The sequence below is a fragment of the Crocodylus siamensis genome, chromosome 3 (genome assembly GCF_052110815.1).
Source record: "Crocodylus siamensis isolate JL-2025a chromosome 3, ASM5211081v1, whole genome shotgun sequence".
Lineage (NCBI taxonomy): Eukaryota > Metazoa > Chordata > Crocodylia > Crocodylidae > Crocodylus > Crocodylus siamensis.
Window position 1 is genome coordinate 86,310,813 of NC_143397.1, and position 25,315 is coordinate 86,336,127.

At 42.3% G+C, this 25,315-nt stretch overlaps 1 protein-coding gene across 5 annotated transcripts in view; it reads left to right on the plus strand.

The window, feature by feature from the left end:
* LOC149868494 (endogenous retrovirus group 3 member 1 Env polyprotein-like) overlaps positions 1 to 25,315 on the plus strand; it is a 144,703-nt gene that overhangs the window by 102,665 nt on the left and 16,723 nt on the right. For 2 of the 5 annotated variants that reach the window (XM_090038719.1, XM_090038722.1), the window contains exon 1: positions 875 to 988. The exons of the other annotated variants lie outside the window; for them this stretch is intronic. The gene's annotated coding sequence lies outside the window, so the exon portion shown is untranslated. Of the gene's footprint in view, positions 1 to 874; positions 989 to 25,315 lie in introns of those variants that run through there. 5 annotated transcript variants of the gene reach the window in all.

Consider the following 25,315-nt stretch of genomic DNA (forward strand, 5'->3'; position numbering starts at 1 on the left):
GAAGGAACATGCCCCTGCTGAGGCCATGAAACCTGCCAGTTATCAAGGAGATTGGTGCAGGGCGAGTCTGGGTTCTGTGGCCCTGCACCTCTGGCTGCTGACAGGCAAAACTCATGACATGGGTGGGTGACACTGTGTGTGTTAAGGTACGCTCTCACTTGACTGAAACCAAGGCAGAAAGCAGGGCAATTTAAACAATGCTATCTTTTATGCAGTTTTTCCATCCCTTCCCCAGAGCACTGGGATTGGAAGGAACCTCAGGAAAGGATGACAGTCACTGGCCAGGTACACAGTCAGTAATGAAAGCACTCCTTCCCCCACCCCTTCACCGCTCTTCCCCCTTCCTCTCCTTACTTTAGTTTCCTTTTCCCTGCAGGCAAGCCTGGCTTGAACTTTGAAACTCACTGTTTCATTTCAATGTTGCTGTTTTGAACTTGAAACAAATAAAAACAGTGTCAAAACAAAACAGCCGGCGAAATTTCTCACACCTCTATGCATTACCTGTGAAGCACCCTCCTAGAGGGCATCATTGCTCAGATGGAAGAAGTCAGATCAGCATGGTTAGTACAAATGAAATGCAGAAGAACCTCAAAGTGGTGTCACACATTCAATTTAACACTTACTAAATGCAGTTAAAAAACAAGTAGATGAACATTCAAGCAGTTTAGCTTAGGGCATTGTAAAGTTGTTCCCTTTCAGGTGAGGGTTATCACCTAAGACATACTAACTTTAATAGGTCATTAGGTTCCAGTGATTTGCAATATGATATGCAGCTGTTGCAAGTCAACATGTGACAAGGTCCTCAAACAGGAAATGTGGCTAGCGGCTTATGAGAGGGGGTGAAATACTGTTGATCATAAGGCACGGGATGATCCAGGATTTGCAGGAATGGTTGTACCTCCTTATTCCCAGCCCTGTTCTGCCCCTGGGTGGGCAAAGCACATCACAGGAACAGCATCTAGGGTCTTTTTATAAGTCTCTTGATCAGGTAAGAATCTTTCTTCCCTCTTCCTTCCTCCCCATGCACAGTGGCATGTCACCTTCCCTGCTTGGCACTGTCACAGTCCCTAGCTGAGCCAGGGGCAGGGGAGGGAAAATCCAAAGCCACTCCTTCCCTTTTCCAGTTGGGCTGCACTTGGAACTAGGGTTGGCCAGAAAGCGCAGTTGCAGGGCCAGGTATGGGGACCGGGCAGGGAGGAGGAACCCTGACAGTGGAGCCCAGCTGGGGTGAGAAGGAGTGGTTCTGGAGCTACACCTGGCTCCACTTCTGTCCCTGGGGCACCCAGAGACAGCAGCAGTGGTGAACAGAAGAAGGAAGGGAGTGAGGAGAAGGTGAAGATGAGCTCAGAGGGGCAGGAAGGGGAGGGGGGTAATTCTTTGCCAACTGGGGATTTAAAAATGTCCCTGACTTCTGCTTCTGTGGTAACATCGACTGAAAGGGGGTGCATCCCAACCATTGCACCCCCTCCGGATCCACCCTGTCTAAAGATGTTACCCTCCCTAAGAGGCCTACAAAGGACAGTATTGTTAAATACCGCCTTCCATGTAACTTTTGCCTAGTCAACCTGAAATGCAGTGCCCTGTCTCCATCACAGTCTCCAGATTTTGATGTGGAGAAAAATATATTATTCTAATGTAGTTACAATGCAGAGAATGAAGGTTTGAGGCTTTATTGCATGCTTGAGTAACTGGATGCAGTCCCTGTGCACTGCTGCAGACAGCTCTTAGAGCAGTTACTCTGCTGTATGTACTGCATTGGGTATCAGAATGCCTAATGGTCCTACAGGAGAGGACTAGAGAAGTTCCAAAAGGCATCTTGCCTAGTGAAGGGGATCTGACTACAGCAAGAAAAACAGGACCTGAAAATATACTGTTTGATTTATACATTGGATTGTCATTGTAGAAAACATTGCTTTTTATGGTTTTAGTATTTATTTAAAATATGGACAACCATAATATTATTCTCTTATGAAGGCTTATTCATCAGTCTAATGTATTTATCCTTACAATACCACTAACAGAAAGCTGAAGGCAGTGCCAGTGTTGCTTTAAGGGTGGAGGAGCAGCAGAAAGAGCCTCAGGCAGGGAAAACTGTTCATTATGAGCTGCCAGAGAACAGGTAGTCAGGGATATACCTGATGCAAGTACTTACCCCGGAATTAGTTGTACTGCAATAGCACCATTGGCTAGAGCAAGGGCGGAAAATTATTTTGGGCAGAGGGTTGCTTATTGAGTTTTGGCAAGCCATCGAGGGTCACATGACAGGCAGCCCAGAGCAGATTAATATTGATTTTCTAAATTTTTTAGGGGCCCTGCGGGCCAGATAGAATGGCCTGGCAGGCCATGTCTGCCCCCAGGGCTGCAGTTTGCCCACCCCTGGGCTAGAGCCTTGCGTGGGAGGCAAGATAAAGAGCCCAGCAGAGACGAGCAGCAGTAAGTCACTCTGAAGCTGAACCAGCAAGCTGAATCAGGAAACACCTGTGGCAGCTCAGGAGGCACCTGACCAACAGAGGGCAGTGCCAGGGAGGTATATAAACTCAGATCCTGAGCCAGAAGGGTCAGTCTGGCCTGAGGCAAGAGATCTCCTAGCTGATACCAGGGATTATCTTGAGGAAGGTGAACAGAGTGCTGATACCTACAAGAGAATATTCCCTGGGGTACTGGGAATCCAGGTAGCCATTGTTTATGTTTAACTACCGGGACATCTCGTGGGAAGAGCACTCAGCCAAATCTGAAAGCTGACTTTAACAAGCTCCGTAGGCTTGTCAGAGGGGAGGGGAGCTCAAGACGAGTGGTTGCTCCTCCAGGGAGCGATCCTTGACACACAAGCAAAGTCTATCCCATCTCGGAGGAAAGGCAGCAAAAGGGCTCAGCAGCCCCCATGGTTCTGCAGGGAACTAGTGGACCTCCTGCATCTAAAAAGGAAGGCCTACAAATGATGGAGGATGGGATCCACCTTCAAGGAGGAATATTCTGCTCTGGTCCAGACCTGAAGAGACCAAACCAGGAAAGCCAAGGCTGCAACTGAACTACAACTGGCTACAAGTATCAAGGACAATAAAAACTCCTTGTTTAGATATGTGAGGAGCTGGAGGAAAAGCAAGGGCAATATTGGACCCCTGCTAAAACAGATGGGACAACTGACAACCAATGCTCATGAAAAAGCCAACTTGCTCAATAGGTATTTTGCATCTTTCACCAGTCCCAAGGAACGCCCCTGCCCATTATGGGACAGGAAGGCCTGGGTGAGGGAGATTCCTTACCTTCCATCAATGCTGACTTTGTGAAGGAACATCTTGAGAGGCTGGATACCTTCAAGTCAGCCAGCCCTGACAGTTTACACCCAAGGGTATTCAAGGAGCTGGCAAGCCTCATAGCTCAGCCCCTGGCACAGATCTTTGAGAACTCCTGGTGCTCTGGTGAAGTGCCTGAAGACTGGAAGAAGACCATTGTGGTGCCTATCTTCAAGAAAGAGAGGAAAGTGGATCTAGCTAACTATAGGCCCATCAGCCTGACCTCTATCCCTGGGAAGATCCTAGAAAAGATTATCAAAAGACCATTCTCAACAGACTGGCCGATGGCAAAATTCTGAGGGATAGCTAGCACTGGTTTGTTGCAGGTAGGTGTTGCTTGACCAATCTTATTTCCTTTTACAACCAGGTAACCTATCACCTGGACAAGGGGGAAGAGATTGATATCATATATCTTGACTTTTTAAAAAGTCTTTGATCTGGTATCCTATGAACACCTCTTGGGAAAACTGGCCAACTGTGGCCTCGACTTCTCCACAATCTGCTGGCTGGGGAATTGGCTATGTGGTGGTTGATGGAAGTCAATCCTTTGGGTGCCCTGTGACCAGTGGGCTCCCTCAAGGCTCTGTCCTTGGGCCTAAATTGTTCAACATCTTCATTAATGATGTGGGCACTGGCATCAGAAGTGGACTGGCCAAGTTTGCCAATGACACCATACTTTGAGGTAAAGCATCCACACCTGAGGACAAGAGGGCAATCCAGGTTGACCTTGACAGGCTCAAGAAATGGGCAGATAAGAACCTGATGGCATTTAACACCAAAAAATGTAAGGTTCTCCACCTTGGGAGGAAAAACTTGCAGCATGCTTATAGGCTCAGCAGTGCTACATGGGCTAGCACTTTGGACAAAAGGGACTTGGGGGTCATGATTGACCACAAGACGAACATGAGCCTTCAATGTGATGCTGCAACTAGTAAAGCAAGCAAAACGCTGGCCTGCATCCATAGATGCTTCTCAAGCAAATCCCAGAACATCATTCTCCCTTTGTAGTCAGCCTTTGCGAGGCCGCAGCTGGAGTACTGCATCCAGTTCTGGGTTCCACAATTCAAAAAGGACATGGAGAAGCTTTAGAGAGTCCAAAGAAGAGCCACACGCATGATAAGAGGTCAGGAAAACAGACTTTACCATGAGGCTGAGAGCTATGGGACTCTTCAGCCTGGAAAAGCACAGGCTCAGGGGTGATCTGGTGGCCACCTATAAATTTATCAGGGGTGCTCATCGGGATATGGGGGAAGGTCTGTTCACCAGAGCACCCCAAGGGATGACAAGATCAAATGGTCACAGACTCCTCCGTGACCATTTCAGGCTGGACATCAGGAAAAACTTCATTACTGTCTGAGCCGCCGGATTTTGGAATAAACTGCCGCCGGAGGTGGTTCAGGCACCCACCTTGAACGCCTTCCAGAGACATTTGGATGTCTATCTTGCTGGAATCCTATGACCCCTGCTGACTTCCTGCCCTTTGGGCAGGGCGCTAGACTCGATGATCTTCTGAGGTCCCTTCCAGCCATAATGTCTATGAATATATGTTTGGACCCAGAGGGAGTTTAGTTTGTGTTTACTAGAAGGCTTACTCCCTGGTTACAGTTTCAGCCAGTGTTTTGGGAGTTGTGGAATGCATGGCAGGTTGGCTGAGTGGCACCTGGAGGGTTTTTATTCATAGCAGAGTGCTAGGGGCACACTCGTGTTTAGAGCCCTGCTAGTGGTCTTGACTCGGGGCTAAGACCTGAGGGGGAGATCAAAGCCTAGAGAGAGGCAAAGGCAGGAGCCCAGCTTGGCCAGGAGTTGGACAATGGCCAGGGGACCCAGTGCCCAGGAAGGGCCGAGCCAGGACAGAGAGAGGGGCCAGGTGGAGCCAGAGTGGGCTCATTGCCTAAGGCAGGGCAGAAACAGCCCTAGAATGGCAAAATCAGGGCCAGTGTCCTGAAGCTCCAGCAGGGTGCAACCTGAGAGAGCGAGACTTAGGCTGGGATCCAGAAGTTGGACCAGGCATCATGGGCCTCAGCTAAAGGAACCAATCAGACAAGAGGAGCAGAGACTGGGAAGGTGGAGTTCCCAATAAAAGTGTAAAGGTCTGAGGTGGCCTGGTATTGGACTGGGGTCAAGTGCCCAATTAAGTCATTAACTAGTAACACCTGTGAGGCATAGGTATGGCTGCAGGGTAGGTCAGAAGCTGTGATTAACCCTTAAGGCTAACAGGTACCCTGGGAGAACTAGCTGGCATCTAGAGGAACTGGGGCTTGCTCTAGGAGCCATTAGACAGCTTCCCTTCCTATCAAAAAATTACATCAAGGCATGGCAGAAGAGAAAAGGAGGGCACTGTACAGCTGGAGTAGGGTAAGGGCTACATGGCCACCAAGGGGCATTCCAGCCACCCCTGAAGCCCAAACCTCATTACAACCATCATGTATTGGTATCGCTGCATTGTAAATGGAATCAGGAATTAAGGCACAGGCGGCAAAGTTGTTACACTTCCACAGTGCTCAGAGAGTGCTGTCTGCCTGCAAACATTGCTCAGCTGCTCCTTACCAACCAAACCTGAAAATGAGGCAGTTAAGTTGCCATGAGATTGCCATCCATCCTCACTCTGGAGCTCTATCACTGGTGTGCTTGGGAGCAGCAGCTACAGAAGACATTACTGCCTCATTGCAGGGTTTAGTGAGTTCAGGGCCTGACTAGATAGGCAAGACCTGCTTCTGGGTAGTGCTCTTAAAAGCCCCTTAGAAGTAGTGTAGACCTGCCAAAGAGACTATGCACTTTGCCTAAGGTCACACAGGGAGTCTGTGATAACTGTAGGGAAGCAACTCCATCTCCTAGGCTAGTGCCCTAACTTTAATCATCCTTCTACCACCTGTATCACTGGACCTTGAAGTTTGATCCTAATTTTGAGGTCATTCATAAGTTGGGTTTGATTTGTGCCCATCTCTAGACAACAGCAAAGCAAATCCAAAATACATACAGAATAATCATTGGCCTAGTTCTGATCTCTCATTGATGTAACTGAAGTCAGTGGAGTAATGCTAGTATAAAGCTGTTCTTATCTGAAATAAGAACTAGTCCGTGGTATTAGAGGTGTGGGATATATTTACTGACTGTTCAGAATTATAAATATATTTATACTTTTAGCATTTTAAAAAATGCTATTTTTTTATTATTTAACTTCCTGGTTAGTTTTCTTAATACTGTTGGTTGCTTGCAAGCAGGAGGTTGAGAACAACTGGCACGATTCTAGGAATATAAAAGAAATTAATAGAAACATGGCTCAGACATAAATTCAACCAAAATGAAAGATTTATAATTCAAGAATTGTACTAGCAGATCAGGCCAATGACTGCAGTCCTTATCCTTAATTGCAGACATTATCCTTAATGTCATATGTGGATTATCTGTCCGTCTCTGGCAATGAATAGTGCTTTGCAGACCTAGCTCAGCTATGTACCCAAACTGTATAATAATATAATAAATGGAAATTCCTTCTTGGCCATAACTAATGGTCAGTTTATGTTTGAAACAGAAAAGATTGCTAATCCTTGCAATTTTGCTAGTATAACTACGAAGATTGCTGCTCAAGAAACCTGTAAAGAAACCAAAAATAAACAAACAAAACCCCTTAATATGGTATTAGTGTTTGCATAGTATTTTTAGCATTGACTTCCATGGGTTAACTATATTGAAATGCATTTAAAGGAGAATAAAGTGACAACAATTTTACTGAGTGCCCTCTGGGTCTTCTTTGATGGGACTAAGTAAATACTCCTTCTTTACAACATGTATATCAACATTTTATATCTTTTTGTCATATCTCCTCTTACTCACCCCATTTCAAACTAAGTAATCCTAGTCTTTTCAGTCTCTCCTTGTAATACACCTAGCCTCCTGTGGCTGTATAATTTACATTTTGGAAGCAGAAGAACAGAAGCAAATTGCTCTTCTGACTGAAAAAACTCTCCCCTTCCTCCTTGTGCAGCACTAGGAAGTTAACCACTCCCACTCCCACCCCCCACCCCCAAAAATCCTGTGTAAAACCAGATACGAGATGATTATGAGCACCATTGGATTAAATGGTGTGCTAACAGAAACCAAAGATAATGCTAGAAGAATGTTAATAGTTTCCATTACACAAAAAAGTCCAAGAGCACTCCTATACATTAAAATATTTAATTACTTCATTAAAATAATTGAGAAACAGACAGAAAAATATATACTTACAGGGATTTCCCAAGAAGGCCACCATCTAATGAAATAATACATACAGTCATCTGCAAGTCCTCAACTCACCTCGAACCCAGTATAAGTAGTTGAAGGAAAGTATAATCCTTTCCCAGGCACAAATAAGTAAACAGGCTTCACTAGCAAGTTTGTAAAGCAGGAATACAGCTGGGTTAATACTATTAATATGTGGGTAGACTAGGAATAATAATTCTCCCATCCACACCTCCAATAAGCACTAAGTAGGCTTATCCAAAGTGATTTTTTTTTTCCTGTGCTTTTTCTAAACTATATTTTTAAAACAATATTTGTTTTGGGTGACCCAAACACAAAGTGGTTAGTTCCATACTAGAGTGGCTCCAGAACAAGGCTGAAATTTAAAGTAATGACAGCATGCAGTCACCACAGCTTTAACTGGGTATTTAAATTGGGCTAAAATTCTACTTTCAGATATATGCACGTAACTGAAGCAAAGGAATCTTATATATGTATATACAAAGACAGAAGAAAGCTGAGCTAATCAGGCCAAGGGTTAAGGCAAAGAAAACAAATATTTCACTTGATCCCTTTTCAGTACTTAAAGAATATTTATTAAAGCATCATTTACATGGACTATACTATTTATTTGCAACTGTGTAATACAGTTAGCAGCCAGAAGATGGAAATGTGCCTGGGATGATACTATGGACTCTGATTTTTCTCTATTAACAGCCTGTTGTTCTGGTGTGCTTTTTAAGAATTATCCTATTACTTGCATTTCCTGGAAAACATTGATAGTATTTATTCAGCTTATGTTACTGATGCATTAGGAAAGCAGCTTATCTCAAAATTTCACAACTACTAATGGTTTCCCTTGGGCAGGGGATGCCACCAGCAAATCTAGTTATCAAATCTAGTTGTGTAGTTTCTACCATATGGCACACTGTTTGTTCAGTGTCTCACTGTCAGTGCAAATTCCTTTATTGTTTATCCAACACCTACTATACTCATGGGGCACCTGGGTAGCTTGGCAGTCATTTATCAGAACTCTAGCTTGATGTCAGAAGCCAAAACCTGGAATGTTGATATTAGACCAGTCCGTGTTTTTGCTGCTACTGCTGTATTTCTATAAAACTCAAGTTTTCCCACCTGTCTTGCGCATATCATTCAATTTACTTCAGTATGCACTTGAAAACAGTACTCTGTCTCAACAACTTGCATGACAGAATGCCCACTGTGGGTGACTCCAGACGAGCCTGGCCGTGCAGTATGTGGTGCTGCAAACACGTCTACAGCGCCATATACCACGCAGTCAGGTGTTCTCTATGCTTCAAGAGTGTACTGTCCATGCGTGTGCTGCTCCAGGGAGGGGAACTGGGAGCAGCGCACACACAGACAGTGTTTGCTGCTGAAAAGCAGAGCTGGACCACCCAGAGTTGTGCTGCAGCAGCCAGCCAGGCTCGGCCCAGCAGGATTGCTGAAGCTGCTGTTCTGGGAGGCCCCCAGGACTCCAGATAAAACTGATGGGGCCATCATAGTGCTGAACCCAGCCTCCCCTACTGTTCCAGAGTCACTTGCTGCATGCCAAAGTGTGCGTAACACAGGTGTCCCCCAGAGACAAGTGGCTGCTTTGCGAGGTGTGCCACTGCTACTTATTTCCAGGGAACCAAATGTCCATGCTTATCTGGACGTGGCCTATGTGTACTATTTCATTTTCCTTTGTTTTAAGCTCTTTCAGATGTTGTATCTATACTGCAGTTACAGAGATGTTCTACGGTCCTGGCAACTATGGGCTCAGGGAAAGGAGAAGAGGGTGAAGACAGGGTGGCACCCCTCTTGCCAACCATTTAGGAAGTTAATATCTTTGCCGAGAATGGCACTAAGCAGCACCTGTGGTGGAGGGGGGCAGATGAGAGGCTTAATTCCTTGACTGGGTACAGACACCTTCCCCCTAAAGCTACCTTGGTTCCACCCCATCTCCCTTTCCCTCCCTGTGTGGCTGGAGCCTGTAGTTGCCAGGACCTAGAGCCCCCTTACCTCCTCTTCCTTGCCCCCACACCCTGGGTCGTGGGCACCAGCCAAGGCACAAACCCTGCCAGGTATGCTTCTGATCCAATCAACCGCCTGCCCAGGGCATCAAAGGAGCTCATTATACCTCAGACAATGTATAGGCTAAATTAGATACTGCTAACAGTCTAGATGAAGCAGCATGAAGTTCAGAAGGGTCTACTTCACAAACATGCTGAGGGAAGTAGGGTCATTGTGAAGATGGTCACAATCAGACCTGGAGTCTGCATGCCTGAAACTAAGACTGGCCTGGTACAAAGAAGACAAGATCCCAAGCTGTAGAATTAATTTCACTGTTTGAGGGTATTTCTGCTTGAAGGTTGGGCTCACTTTCTTCTTACAAACTATTCTTCATGGACAGAACTTTAGAGTTGTCGAAGTCAATGAGGCTCCATCCAAGGATCCTCCAAAGGAGAAGCCTGCTGGGTCCAGGACCTAGGACAAATGACCATTTCCAGGAAAAGCCTTTCACTGTGGGTGGAGAAAATAAATTGGTAATGGGGAAAACTTACAAAGCACTTCACGGAAACCTCCTGACAGAACCGTTCCAGCATGTGTCAGGTGGCAGGCTGTATTTTGGAAGCCATTTAAGATTTTTTCCACCTGTTCTGCCCCTATACTATCCCTAACACCATTTCCTCTTATTTGTTTACTGACTCTGTGCACCACTCACTGACAACAGAACTGTGCAAAAGCATTTGAAAGAAAAGTCCTGGTGCTCTTTTTCTGTAGCTCCTTCCCCAAAAGTTTTGCCTCTAGGTTTTCATTTAATGTAAATCTCTTTGTTTTCACTTAGTTCTAGGTCTGCTTCTCCAACCACATACAATGAGATCTAGGGACCAAGAAATGAGAAACTTCAAAAAAAATTAAGTGCCACTTAAAAAGAAATATTAGTAGCAAATAACTTTCTTTATATTTTAACTGCTTGAAAATCATTTTTCAGCATAAGAAACCTTTCATAGAAAAAGACAATGTCTTATTTTTCAACTATCTGGGCGATATGCGCATGAGTTGGAACTGGAGAGGGAGTAGCATTGTCTCTGGGTGCATCTACATGAGACTACTGAGCAGTAGCTTGTTGCATCTGGAAAAAACCACATGGGGATGCTACTGTGCTGGTTACTGCACAGTCACGTAGTATTTGGTTATGCAAGTACTAAATGACAGCACAGGAACAACTGTGCAGTCTGCCCCTCATGTAGGTAGGGCCTTTGAAGCTTATCATCCCGCCCACCTGCTGCTAGTTCAAGTTTCATATTAATTAGAGAAGTTCTCAGGGCTTACCTAGAGAAACTTGCTTTTCTGTGCTTCAAGGGGGTTTATTTACCATTTCCTCAGGACAAGCTAGCTTTAGGCAGTGTGCTATGATGTGCCATGTTGGGGTTTCAAGTTTCTTACAAAAGTGAATTCCTGGTAGTATACCATATATTATACAAAGATAACTTAAAAATAGTCTCCTCATATTTACTATGCACACTATGGTCTTAATCCAGCAAAAATAATTTCAATCAGGCACTGTAAAATATATAATCTATCATGCTACTGGAAGAAAATTAGTTCATTCAAAATAGGGGAAATTCTGCTGAATTTGGGACTCATGGACTTCAATTCCCACTCTAATAAAGTACTTTACTTGGTGTGCAACTTAAAATATATGAGTGGGTGTGGTGATTCCTTTATGGGCTCCATGTCCTGCTACACACTTCCCATCTGCCATGTCCTTCAGAGCTATGTCCTTGACTCTCTGATTTTTTCCACTGAAGCATGTTGCTTGAGTTACTGTATTAGATATAAGGCTTAATTTCTCACTATTATATTGATGAGTCCTGGGTAATTTCCATCACCCTGTTCCCCTGAGCACTACCAGGAGTGACTAGAAATAATGGTCACAAGCTGGCAGAGGGTAAATTCAGATTAGGCATCAGGAGGTGCTACTTCACTGTCAGAGCAGCTAGGATCTGGAACCAACTTCCAAGTCAAGTGGTGCTGGCTCGTACCCTGGGAGTCTTTAAGACAAGGCTAGACAATCACCTTGCTGGGGTCATTTGACCCCAGTACTCTTTCCTGCCGTGGCAGGGGGTCAGACTTGATGATCTGCTCAGGTCCCTTCCAACCCTAGAAACGATGAAAGTATGAAAATTACTAGGTCTCTCCCTCCTTCCTCATTTACTTCATTGTCTGTTAGTTTCCGCTGCCAACATGCTTATGACTTTGGTGTGGCTGATTCCAGGAACAAAAAACGTACTATTGAAATAAAGTGCAAACAAAGTATCTAAGCACCATCATTGGGAGACTGAACAGCGTTGTTAAACCTGTTATATACACATAGTAAATTTCCCTGAAAACTGTTATCTAATTAACCCAGTTCTTGGCTAAACTCAGCATGTGAATAAAAAGCTGGCTAAAGTTAAAGATTAGCAAGGCCAAGATTATGCTTGCTGGAAGAGGAAAAAAGTTTGCTGCCATGATATCTCTCAACAGACTCCTACAGCCAGAAAGCTGACCCAAAACTATCAACTCAGTCTACATTTCAAGTTGTCTCACATAGCAGTATCCATGGCCCCTGGCACATGTTACATTTAAGACATGATTAACGCATCACCTGTTCCTAAAATAGCAACCTGGCCACATATTCAAGTCAATTTATAGCATGATAACATAGTAAACAAGCCACAAAGTTATTGTGGCTTACTTGTATAGCACCTAAAATTGAACATGTAGCAGGCTGGGGCTGACCCATGACAGATCCTGATATTCAGCTAAGCATTGGGATTCTTACTTTGATCCTGGGGAAGCTCTTTGAGAAGATTATCCAGGAGCATATCTGTGAAGGGCCAGCAGCAGGATGATGCTCAGGGGCAACCAGCATGGTTTCATTACGGGCGGGTCCTGTCAGACCAACCTGATTGACTTCTATGATCAGGTCACAAAATCATTGGATGCAGGTGTCGCGGTGGATGTAGTCTTTCTGGACTTCAGGAAGGCCTTTGACACTGTCTTCCCATTCCCATTCTCATTAAAAAGTTAGGCAACTGTGGCATTGATGCCTACACGGTCAGATGGATAGCAAATTGGCTGAGGGGCTGCACTCAGAAAGTGGTGGTGGATGGGTCATATTCAACCTGGAGGGATGTGAGCAGTGGAGTCCCCCAGGGCTTGGTCCTTGGGCCCACGCTGTTCAATTTCTTTATTAGCGACTTGGACAAGGGGGTGAAAAGCACCCTGTTTAAATTCATGGACGACACCAAGATTTGGGGTGAGGTGGGCACGCCAGAAGAGAGGGACAGGATACAGCTGGACCTGGACAGGTTACAGGGGTGGGCAAATGAGAACAGGATGGGATTCAGTACTGACAAGTGCAGGGTGCTGCACTTGGGCAGTAAGAACCAGCAGCATACCAATAGGCTGGGGAACTCCCTTCTCATCAGCACAATGGCAGAACGAGATCTTGGAGTCATTATCAATTCCAAGATGAACATGGGCCGCCAATGCGAGGACATGGTCAGTAGGGCAAACCGTACCTTGTCGTGCATCCACAGATGCACCACAAGCAGGGCCAAGGAGGTGATCCTCCCCCTCTGTGCAACACTGGTCAGGCTGCAGTTGAAGTACTGCATCCAGTTCTGGGCACCACACTTCAGGAGGGATGTGGACAGCATTGAGAGGGTCCAAAGGACAGCCACTCGCATGATCCGGGGACAGCAGAGCAGACCCTACAAGGAGAGGCTACGGGACCTTAACCTGTTCAGCCTCCACAAGAGAAGGCTGAGAGGGGACCTGGTGGCCATCTATAAACTTACTAGGGGGTACCAGTAGGGAATGGGAGAGACCTTGTTCCCCAGAGCACCTCCCAGAGTAACAAGAAATAACGGCCATAAGTTGTTAGAGAGTAGGTTCAGACTAGACATTAGAAGGCACTACTTCACAGTCAGGGCGGCTAGGACCTGGAACCAACTTCCAAGGGAAGTAGTGCTGGCTCCTACCTTGGGGGTCTTTAGGAGGAGGCTTGATGTTTACCTAGCTGGGGTCATCTGAGCCCAGTTTTCGCTCCTGGCCAGGGCAGGGGGTCAGACTAGAAGATCTGCAAGGTCCCTTCTGACCCTACATCTATGAATCTGTGAACAAGGGGCAGCCCCAAAGTGCAGTAGAGAGCAATTTCTTATTCAATCAGACTGGATACAGAACAAGTTCCTGAACCCTATGCCTCTCCTTGATCCCCAGGGACAGATGACAGGGCACCATGAGCCTGAAATCAAGGAATGTCTGCCCAATCTTGGACTCACTGCATGGCAGACCTTTAAAAACCATGTATGCAGCTCATCTGTACACCCAGTTTTCTGAAATCCCCAATGTACTGGGTCCCTGGAATCAGAGTATGATTCCCTGATCCTGGGGTACGAGCCCACTAGGACCCTTAAAAACTGCATGTGCAGCCCAGCTGTGCATGTGATTTTATGACCTCCCCAGTCCCGAGGGCCCCCAGGATCAAGGAGCTTCTTCCTGATCCTAAGGTCTCTGTGTATTAGTGATGTCAGAAAACCATCCAGCTTCACCGTTTTTAAAGGTCCCAGCACAATAGGACCCTGCAATTGGAGAGAAGGCACCTGCAGGGTTTCACATGTCCAGCAGGGGAAATCCTTTAGCTCCCCTTGCCAGGAGAACCTCTCATTCCCCACCCCTGGCAGCCCAATCAGAGCTGCCAAGCAGTGTCTGACAATCAGCTAATTATTCCCATAGCAGGGGCTGTACTGGGGCCAGTTCCAGACCCTAGTTCAGCCCTCTGCCCTAGTTGACAATCAGCTGATTGTAGGGTGCATCTGGCTTTCAACTTGCTGGTGTAGGGGGACCCTGCTAAATCGGGTGAAATTTTGCTCTTATTCCCAATCCCAAAATCACATGTCCTGCCATGCAGGAGGCATGATTGCTGGACTCACTGATCAGCTCCCATGGCACTTTACTGAATATCTGCCAGCAGCCCATGAGAAATATTAAATAGTACATGCCAGATTGCAGCAATGCAAACCATTTAAACTTGAACAATTAAAACAGGTACAGCATGTAGTCCATGCTGTCTCTCAGCAACACACATCACTTGCAAGTGTATCAGGCTCTCTCAATTTCGTTGACTTCTTGTAGAGCAAAACCTCAAGTTCAAGTTTCTACCTTGAGATCCCACAAATGCACCATGTTCTGCAATTTCCTGGGTGATCTCATAGATCTCAGGAGACCTGTAGAGGATCACCCTATTGCCCATTGCTCCCTAGTCAATTAGTTTATAACTGCAAGAGTTCCTCTAGAGACATGGCTGTCATTGTCTCCGTACTAGTGCTGGCATGCTATCTGGGGTTTTACTATACAAACGCCATATGAAATTATGCTAGTGAGATTAACCCCTTCAACCCTATGTTGCGAAGGATGAGAACCAGAGGGCGCATCTACACGTGTGCATTTACTCAGCAGTAACCAAAATTACTGCACAGTATGGGCATGCCTGTACATGTGCATGCCCTTACTGCGCAGTAAATATGCTACGTTATGCCAACTTGAGCATAAATTTGATACCTGCATATGAAGTTATCAAATTTATGCCCAATTAGTTACTGTGCAGTAACACACATGTAGACACCTTACTGCACAGTAATACTGTGTGTATGGACTGACTTGAGACTAACTTTAGTCCCAAGTCAGATCACATACAGCATTAATGCATTTTAATGCCTGAACATGTAAATGTGCAGTAACTTACAGTATAATGCATGTGTAGACATGCCCAGAGTGCAGAAGATAATATCATGGAGAGCTACTACTATATGAGAGTGGTTAGGCATTGTAACAGACTATGTGAAGTTGTGGACTCTCCACGCTTGGAAACTTTTGAAAGCAATTTAGGCAGCCACTTGGTTGAGATGTTTTAGTTAGGGATGATCCTACCTTGAGCAGAGACCTGGACCACACCTTGTGAGGTCCCTTCCACCTACTTTTCCAATGTTCCTATGCTGTTACCCTCTCTCCCCTCAGTTTTCATCAAGTTTGGTTGCTCTTTACTCATGGTAGCAGAGAAAAAACAGGTCTCTCTCCAAGGATCCAAGTCTAGGTTCACTGACATTTCATTAATTTTTACCCATGGACTCAAAGTTTTGCTACTGTAATTGATTCCCTTTCTTCCAAAAAAAAAAAAAAAGTTTCCAAACTCTTCTGCTCTGACACATGTACTAGGAGGCCAGAAAGGTCTTAGACCCATTCTCCATATAAACCATTCACCTTTTCCTTCCACTGAGCCAGGAAAACAAACATATTAGGAACACCACCAATCAGGGTGTTTGGTTTTTGAGCCTGTAAACACCAAGAGTTATGTTTACACTGGAATTTTGGGCTTTAAAAAGATGAAGTTCCAGGGACACTCCAAAGTCCAGAATCTGACAGACAGGTTCTGTTCTGGATTGTATCTAGCACAAACAGATATAGTACTTTTTTTCTATCTGCTTATTCTTATGAGGAGCAGTGTACAAGAATCAGGGATATACACACAGACACCAACACATTGCCCCCAACTTGCAGTATTCCAATAATCTTGCAAACCAGACTTGCTACTACACACAAGGGGCCAAAGTTCTATTTTCAGCTCAAGGGATTTACTCTGAAATTATGCTGTAACATAGAAGAGGAGAATTTAGCCTTATACAAACACTATACTGCATAGATTAGAATTAAACATGATCTGAGCCGAAATATTACTACTAGAATTAATAACTATACTGGAAAGAGTTCCTCATAGGAAATAATTGTGTGCTATAGTGTACATTGTGTATGCCTGCCTGCACTATGATAAAAATGTATATATGCATACTGTTTGCACATAAAGACATAGTAGACAGGCACAATGAGGCAACATGTTGCACACCTGCTGTCACAATCTCAAAATAGAGAGTGCTTTATTCAGTATACTGTAATCATATCATTTTATACATCTTATAATATATTGTATCATGCACCCTAAATCACGCCTCTGCAAGCTTAATTTTTTAAAAGAAAACACACATCATATGCCATGGACATTCTGATAATAAAGAAGACAGTTGCAACATATTTCTGCAATAGTTGGTCAATCAAATTTTAATCCTGGCATACTTGAACAGTGTCCCTTGAACATTGTAATTTAATTATCAATATCATGTACATAAATCTAATTAAAGCCCTCCCTCCCCTCAATATTATCTTTATTCTACTGTGTATTATTCACACTATCTTTTACACATTAAGCTCTTTGGCATTATAAGAGAAATCATCTGCTACAAACTGGCATCAAGCAAAAGCAGATTCATAAACTCTGCCCTAAATCTCCCTTTCAGTTTTCTTCCAATTAAAAACAATTTCCCCCCCAATACGCTAATTAATACACCCACATTAAAATATTAAGCATTACAGAAGAAATCATCTGTTACATTCTTGCAGCCAGCAAAACTAGGTCTGGAAGCTTTTGCCCTTAATTTTTCTCTCAATTTTCTTCCATTTAAAAACAATCGTTCCCCAAAACTCTAATTAATGCAAATTATATTCATGATTAGTTAGTATTATGTTAATCTGATCCCCAAATTTACCTAGATCTGCATAGCGTTGTCTGAGTACCAGATTGCTTTGCATTTCTTAGTAAAATTACATTAGCCTGCCAGCTGTACAAAACAACATGATAGAGTAGAAATCCAAGCAAATAATCAAGATTACATTAGTTTTGTTTCTTAATGAACAACTGTTTGCATTAGGGATTACAGACAAATTGTGGTTTTCCTCTCTGTACCCAGGCAGCCAGGCATCTGTTGAGAGGCTTCTTTTTTTCCTGACTACCCCTAAATAGATTGAGGAGAGCTAAGGCAGTGAGACAAGAGTCTAACATTTCATGTAATTGAATTTGTTCCATTACAAAGCAATCATCACTTTGGGGCCCACTGCTAACCCTGAATTTCTTTCTTCCACTGTCTGGAATGCAGGAGAAATACAAGTGGATATTTTAGAGTAGCTCACAGTCACTATGCTTCACCTCTCATCACACTGAAGCAGATTACGTACCTGTTTGCAGTTACACTTTAGGCCAGTTTCCAAAATTGTGCTGTTGCAATTCCTGCCACTTGTTTGGTACAGATGGAATGCCACGAATAGGGATTATATATATAACACACTACAGCTGACTTATATCTAATAGCCTGTGTTAACAGGGAACTTGAAGAAGAAAGCAAACATCCACACTTGGGCTTGTGTCCCATGTTATTTGAGCTATGTCAAGTGTGTCTATAATGAAACCCTTGTGTTACAGTGACCGCTAATCTTAAAAATGTGACACCCAAGCACTATTTTGTGTGTGTATGTGATCTAGCAGCCCACTGACCTGTACAAGTTTGTCCCTATTTCATGTCAAACTGCTGTAACATGCTTGTTATTATTTTCTGCTTGATTTAATTATCCTGCTTGTGTACAGGTTTACTCAGGCTTCCACACACTAATCTCAGCTCCACAATTCATGCTGTGACAGCTCATTATGACTGGTAAAAATGTAGGACAATGGTAGGCAAAGAAAGGCTCTAATACATTTGTCATTATATATCTAGACATTCTGATTACAAGATACAAGTAATGAGTTAATTGCAAATCAATCCGTAGAGTACAGAATGGTAGAGGTTTGATAAATCACATGCCACATATTGAATGACAGCATTGAGGAGCATGAGGGAAATTTTGGATAATTTGCTTTTGTGTGTCAATCCCAATGTTAACATTATGATCACACTGTGCCTAAACAGGAGTGTTACACACTATGTGGGTGTTATAAAAGCATTCTGACACCACCTGGTATAAATTGAATAGACCCAAGATGAAGTAACAAACAAAAAACCCTCTAAAAGCTCAGACTAAATAGTTATACAAATTTTAACAGAAGCTATGGAATGTCACCTGATATTATACATGTACATGCCCATATTCCTGACTGTACTTCTCTCTTTGGATTGTTTCACTGAATGTTGCAACAGAAAAAAGCTCCCCAAAACAATGGTTTCTACATGTTGATGAATTGCAAGTAAATCTAAAGTTGCTTGTGCTTTTCATTTGCTATCTATTCTAAAAGGCATCTTAAATTTCCATTTCTCTTTCAGTAGAGCATTGCTGAGCTGTATTATTATGAAAGCAGGTGTATTATTTTAGAAATATTAAGAGTGACTTTTTAAATGTCTCTTTGAAACATTTTGGAAAAATACGCTGAGCCTAATTTCTTCTCACTGGAATCAGGTTTGCAGAAGTTTTGTCTTCATTGGCATTACTTCCAATTTACACTGAGATAAAAACAGGTCTTGTAGTTTGGAAGCTGCCTTCAAACTAATACGTTGCAACTACCATCAAGTTAATTCAAATGAAAGTATTTTTTTCCAAGTGAGTGATCCTTGGCAACTCTGTATAGAATTGTTTCTGATCGTATAATGGGGTTTTGGAAACTTCACTAAACAGCTTAAGAGCTACTTTTCACATTAGATTCAGAGAAACAACTTAGAATGGACTACTGCTGTTTGCATCCAGAAACAGGATACAGAAAATTTCAAGAGTTGCAAAAACTAAAGAAAAATTTAAACTCTTTACAAAATATAGGAGACTATACAGTGAAAAAATTAAGGTCAGGTACAGACATTACACTTTTACTGGTATAAGTGATCAGAAACTGCTCTATATGTGTAACAGAACAGAAGTTTGGCACAAAAACTGGTCTTATACCCATAACAGAACAGAAGTTGAGCACATAGACTGGTTTAAAAATGGTAGAACCTAATCTAAGATTTTCCCGCTCCCCTCAAAGGGCAAATGTGTGTTCTTTTCACTACCAAACTCAACTACACTGCTTACAGAAAACTGTCTAAGTTGGACTGATTCTGCTTCAGGCTTTTTGAAGGTTTTTTACCTAGCCTAAAGTGCCTATATACATGCTTGGAGGTTGGACTGGGGGAAAGGAGGGCATTTTAATTACAGCAGTTTATGGGCAGCCACTCTAATTAAAACACTGCAGTGGCATGTGTATTAATCCCCCACATGTTTAAAAATGGCCACGAGATTCTTTATCTAAACCTCATTGAACAAGGTTTAGATAAAGCACCCTGCAGCCATTTAAAAATGTGCAAGGACTAAATACACGTGACAGTGCAGTGATACTGGAGTGAGTCTGCTGGAGGATTAATTGAGTCTTCTCCAATGTATTTTAATTAGAACGTGAAGGAGCATGTGTATAGGCATCCTAAATGTCTGCTTCTTAAAGGGAGTTCTCAATAAAGCAAACAGGTAGAAGGAAAATCCAAGTACACAGTTCATGTTGGCAAATGTAGCTGTTCTGCTGATTTAAGGCTAATGAAAAGCTATGAATTATACTAATACTTTTATACTGCTGTACTGTTTGTTGGCTAAACAATTTGTGATACAATGTAAAGTTCACATCTGTAGGCAATGCTCTGAAAAGCAAATTAATTTCATTTTGGCTTTTGCTCATTATAAGCTGCCATATGTCATCAACATTAACACTCCCGCTTTAGTATAAGCTAATTGTTTTAATATAGTATATAAACGTGGATTTTATTATATACCATGTATAAACATCTTTTGGAATTATTACAATAATTAGAAAAAATGCATTACACGGTCAGGTGGGTGACAAATTGGCTTAGGGATTGCACCCAGCGAGTGGTGGTGGACGGGTCAATATTGACCTGGAAAGATGTGGGCAGTGGAGTCCCACAGGCTCGGTCCTTGGACCGGTGCTATTCAATGTCTTCATCAGTGACTTGGACGAAGGTGTGAAGCACCCTGTCCAAGTTCGCAGATGATACCAAATTATGGGGCAAAGTTAACACAGCAGAGGGTAGCGAATGGATCCAGGCAAATCTGGACAGGTTGGAATAATGGGCAGAATGAAATAGGATGCAGTTCAACAAAGACAAGTGCAAAGTGCTGCATCTGGGCAGAAAGAACCACCAACATACTTACAGACTGGGGGGATGACCTTCCTAGCAGCACAGGAGCGGAAAGGGATCTTGGAGTCATAGTTGACAAACAGGTCCAGGGAGGTGATGGTTCCCCTCTATGTGGCACTGATCAGGCCTCAGTTGGGGTACTATGTCCAGTTTTGGGCGCTGCACTTCAAGAGAGATGCGGAGAATCTTGAGAGGGTTCAGAGGAGGGCCACTCATATGGTCAGAGGCCTGCAGGCAAAGCCCTATGAGGAGAGACTGAGGGACCTAGATCTCTTCAACCTTTGCAAGAGAAGACTGAGAGGTGATCTTGTGGCTGCCTATAAATTCATCAGGAGAGGGCAGCAGGGAATAGGAGATTTACTAGGACACCCCTTGAAGTAACTAGGAATAATGGCCACAAATTGACAGACAGCAGATTTAAGTTGGACATTAGAAAGAACTTCTTCACAGTAAGGGTAGCCAGAATCTGGGATGGGCTTCCAAGGGAAATGGTGCTCTCCCCTACCATGGGGGGTCTTCAAAAGGAGACTGGACAAGCACCTAGCTGGGGTCGTCTGACCCCAGTGCTCTTTCCTGCCCAGGGCAAGGGGTCGGACTCAATGACCTACTGAGGTCCCTTCCAACCCTAACATTTATGAATCATTACTATTGCTCATCATAAATAATGTAACCTAGTTTTCTCTAGAGCTTATTTAGGTGGCAAAGTTCGCTATAATTTCTGGTTATAACTTTTGTACCAATCAATTTTCCTGGACAATTATATTAAGTCAAGTTACACATAAATCTGGAGTAAGAGTGATGGTTGTGGGAAGTGGTAATGTCAGAAGCACATAGGAATATGGTTCTGATCAGTAACAACCAAGAGGTCATTGCTACTTGATGATTTGATAGTGGTCCATGTAAAAAAAGTGCTGAGCTCCAGCCAGGTTCTAGCAGACAAGTCTGGCACCCCCCCAAACACAATCCCACCAGCACCCACTGGCAGTATCTGTGTCATGGACTGAAAATTCATAGACCATGAGCTACCATATTGTGTGCCTAAATGTAGGTCAATATATGTCAGGGTTGGTGCTCATTGATTTATAGGTGTGCTGGAGGTGCAGAGCAAATTAACACATGTTGGACTTCAATCTTTTTTGAATAAATGATAGTCAGCATGATGATATGTGGATGAGGCATTATAAATGCTGAACTGGATTAATTCAAGGGCCTCACATTAAAGAAAATGCACTGGGATTTTATCTAAGATTCCTTTAGCTTTTAAAATCCCCTTTTTGCGCATGTGTAAGTGTAAAACATCCATTTGGTGTTGTAGCTACAATCCTCAGATTTTTATTTTAGGAGTCTTTTCATTTAGTCCTTCTATGGGCAAAATGCCATAGTTTTAAATAACCAGAGTTACCACTTCATTTGTTTCATGTTATGAAGCTGATTTAGGGATAAGCCAAATCAAAAACCCAGATTCAAACTTTCTTGATCTTGATTTCTTGATTTATTTCACCTTCATTTCAGTGTAATATTCATTTTGACTCCATGAAAATATAGAAGCATATTACAATACTCTTCTCCCTACTGCTCTTTATTCCTTCATGGAAACTTGGCATTCAAAACTACATATACCTATAGTGTTTTGCCACAATAAGTTTGTTTGCAACTCCAGGAACAGAGTTTGTGTACATGTGTGTGCGGGAGGGTTGGAAACGGAGTTTGCTTTGTTTCAGAAAGCATTGAACCTATTCAAAATATCAAGAATGCTAAAGATTTATAAAAGCAGAGGGGAGGAAAGAGCAGCGATGTTTTGGTTCTATTCATTACTGTCCTAAAAATATTGAATTAAGTTTTTTTATTTAAGACTCACAAATTTGAACATTTAAGCTTTTTAGAGGGCAATTAGGTAACTACAGGTGGGCTGAGTTGTTGAAATATCTGTAACTGAGAAAAATTACACCCAAATAACTTTTGATTTAAAGGTCTGGAATAACACATGCTATTTGTACTAAATGCAATCTGTATGTGTACATGCTCTCTGTCAGGCTGTTACAATTTGAGACAGTGTCAAGTGTAGTTAATATACAGTCACCTACTTCCAGCAGGTACTGTTAAAATTCTGTTTTTTAATCCATGACACTGCTACATGAGCATTAAGTTCTGCTGTATGAGAAAACAGCAGGTTAACTCATTCCCAACATGCTGACAAAGAAGAGATTCACTAAAATCACTTTCTGAGAAAGGTAGATTTGGAGATGAGAGGGAGGATAGGCAAGAAATGACTTAAAACAGAAGCAGAGACTGTTCTTTTAAACAAAATGAGATCTGAGATTGTGAGGGTTTATGTGTGAGAAATACAACAGGAACCTGAAAAGTCAGCCTCTGGCTTCTTTACTATTCATTCCATCCAGGAAGAGCACACACAAACTGCAGAGGCTTCCTCAGCCTGATGAAGGGTTTTTAAATTCGAAAGCTTGTTAAGAATTTTTTTTCCAACTATTTAAGTTGGTCTAATAAAAGATACCAGATTCACCCAAAGAGCCTTGTCTGCCTATGTCCTTACACCAACATGGCTACAACCTACACCCCTGTAAAAGTTACCCCTGACACTCAAAAATGCAAGGTATGATCTCATTTAATTTATTTGATCATACCTTGATCCACAACCAATGCAAATCTACATACTAGAACAATACACCACAGGGATATTCTCTTTGAACATCTCTAATGGTGGGGGCTGTGTTCTTCCTTGAACTGCTTTTCCAGCAGTGGAGAATGGAGGGAAGAATAGCTCCTTTGTAGAAACCCATTGCTGGATCTGGAGTTTTCTCTGTCCCACACATGTTCTGCTCTCCTTTCACTGTTTTCTTCAGTTACTAATATCACACCAGTTAAATTAGGATGGGATGTTACAGAATACTTTTCATCCTTGTTTCCTTTTTGTTCCTTTTCTTCCTTGCTTTAAGTCTTCTCATTTTCCAAGGTGCTTTATTCAAGATTTTGAAAAGCCAGTATCTCCCTTTATGGAGGCTGTAAAATACTGCTGAAAGTTCAGTACGGTGCCAGGTTAGATCAGAGTTGCATTTTATGTTTCAGTATATATTTCAGTTTACAGTATATGCAGTGAACATCAAGGATTATGAGGGATTTGTAATTATAATCAAGAAAAATATGTTGATAATTTAGTAAATAAAGGCCCCAACATGTCTGACTGAAAAGCAGAGGAGGGTGGAATGAATACATCGGTAATGTCAAAACAAGAAGAAAAGCAGTTCTATACTAAGTTCTAAGAACAAATTTTAATTCAAGTCCTAAGAACGTTATACAGTATATGCAGTTTTTCCTACCTTACATGATATGCTTGTGAATTTGTATTATCCATGTATATTGAGTCAGTTTACACATATGGAAACAAATTGTAAAATATCATTTATAGATTCTGTAGATATTACTCACATAAATCAGGAGTATCTTGCATATTATATAGATATAAAATATAAATGTATTCTGCATTCTGTACGAGTCTGATCTTAAATCCGTTGTACTTAATGGTACTCCTCCTCTTTACTTGAATGGGTTTGGCACCAAGCCTTATACAAGACAAAAGACACATACTGTAAACAACTTATTTTTTCTAAGCTGTTGGGATACAAAGAATTTGTTTGTGAGAAAGCTGTGCTAAAATGGTCATGTTAATAAGAGAAAAAGGAAAGCCGTGAATCTGCCACTGCAGAATTGTTAATGGACATAAATACATAGTCAGAGCTGAAAAATGCAGGGGCAAATTTACCATACTGCTGATAGCAGTAAATATAAAGGGAAATAATAGATATTTAATTGTCTGATGAATAAAAAGGGCAGACAGACTGGAAAAAATATGCTTGTTAAGACAAGTACAAACAGCTTTTCTTTGCCAAAAATACATAGTTTGAAAATCATAGCAAGGAACTGATATTAAATTCTAATACTGAAATTGCTGTGATCAACACTTGCCTTTTAGACAAGTTTATTCTGACAGCAAGTTAAACATCTAGTTACTTTTAGGTTTTCAATTCCCTGATAAATCAAGAAATGTCATTACCAAAGACAATATATTTAACTGTAGTAGTATTTACTCTGGGACCTTACATGGTATTTCTCTTTTCAATACAGAACAGTAGAGATTTAAAAAGAAAACCTATTCAAGGTGCAGTTTCTAGAGATCTTTGGGTAAAGTGTTCTAATTTAGCTGCCCATATGATGACTATAAGATGAATTTTTGCATGTATATAGACCGGTATATAGGTAATCTGACACAGAAAGTTGATGTTCAGGTCTGTCATAGACTTATTAATAACAATCTTAATAAATCAATGAAATAAGAATCAGAAAATCTCTTGGTGACTCATACAGAAAAAAGTAGCTCAGTTACCTGGCTAAGGTGGTAATTCTGTTACCATGTTACATGGGACATTCTCCCATGGTTACATTCTCAGTAACATGGGATTCTGTAGCTGAGTATGTACCCTGTTCAGATTTGTGTTTTTAAGCATGTAACATAAACTGTGTAACCACTTTCTAATGTAACCTTGAGTTAACCTTTCCTCTTAGTTGTCTCCCCCAGAAATTTACAGAATTAAGACACTGTGTTTTAGGCTCATGAATAAGTACAGCATGTACAATATGTCCACAGTTAGATTGACATTTGTTTCTATAACATTTAATTAAAAGTCATTATTGAGAACAAAGGATTCATTAACAGCTGTAAAAATGAACAACTGATGG